Source organism: Austrofundulus limnaeus, unplaced genomic scaffold, assembly GCF_001266775.1.
Source record: "Austrofundulus limnaeus strain Quisiro unplaced genomic scaffold, Austrofundulus_limnaeus-1.0 Scaffold6, whole genome shotgun sequence".
NCBI classification, from domain to species: domain Eukaryota; kingdom Metazoa; phylum Chordata; class Actinopteri; order Cyprinodontiformes; family Rivulidae; genus Austrofundulus; species Austrofundulus limnaeus.
This window is the reverse complement of record NW_013952408.1, coordinates 3,151,314-3,152,059: the sequence shown is the minus strand read 5'-3', so window position 1 is coordinate 3,152,059 and position 746 is coordinate 3,151,314. Positions and strand designations below refer to the sequence as shown.

At 33.9% G+C, this 746-nt stretch overlaps 1 protein-coding gene across 1 annotated transcript in view; it reads right to left on the bottom strand.

The window, feature by feature from the left end:
• kctd1 (potassium channel tetramerization domain containing 1) overlaps positions 1–746 on the bottom strand; it is a 20,728-nt gene extending 19,982 nt beyond the window's left edge. Inside the window, exon 1 of the mRNA XM_014030614.1 lies at positions 729–746. The gene's annotated coding sequence lies outside the window, so the exon portion shown is untranslated. The remainder of the gene's footprint in view (positions 1–728) is intronic.

The window sequence follows — 746 nt, the reverse complement described above, 5'->3', positions numbered from 1 at the left end:
GTTCGACCTTCATAAAATACTGATTTTATTTTGTGGTAACAATCCCAAAAATTTAGTAAAATGTTCTTTAAATGGCTGGAAAATACATAGTTTCAAGTAAATCTATTGTAAAAATTTCAGAGGAGTATACCCCCTGTATCCCTCCCCTAGAACTGCTTCACTCCACAGCTTCTCCTTAACACTAACAGGTGTTCCTCATTAGCAGGTAGGTATGTAGTAAACGTCTGGTGTTCTGTTTTAAATGAATTATATTGCTAACTATTTTAATTAAACAACCTGTTTCTGAAGGTAAAAAAAATCACATCAAAGACAAAACAGTTTCATTTTAAATATGGATGTGTGAAAACTGGCAGTGAGATTTAGAAAATCGTACAAGGGGTGTGACCTGAAATCTTGGCCTGGGCTGGCCCCACAGACAATCTTGTTTAACACATAAAAATGGGGCACCTAAAGCAAATACTTGTGATTTTATACTCCATCAAAATTCAGACAGCACACATGCAAGAAAGGTCGTGATAGTGCTACAAACAAATTAATCTCAAGTAGAGGAAAGTACTGAGGACGTAGTTCTGTTGAGACAGTTTGTGTTGGAAAGCTTCTTTTTGTTATTATTATTATTAACAACTCTTGCAAAAACGAATAAGTGCCAATGACATGAAGGCTGACCAAAAAGTAAAAAAATAAATAAATTAAATAAAAAAGAGAGAAAAAGGTTCTTAATTATTAACTTGCTTATGCTGCCGTTT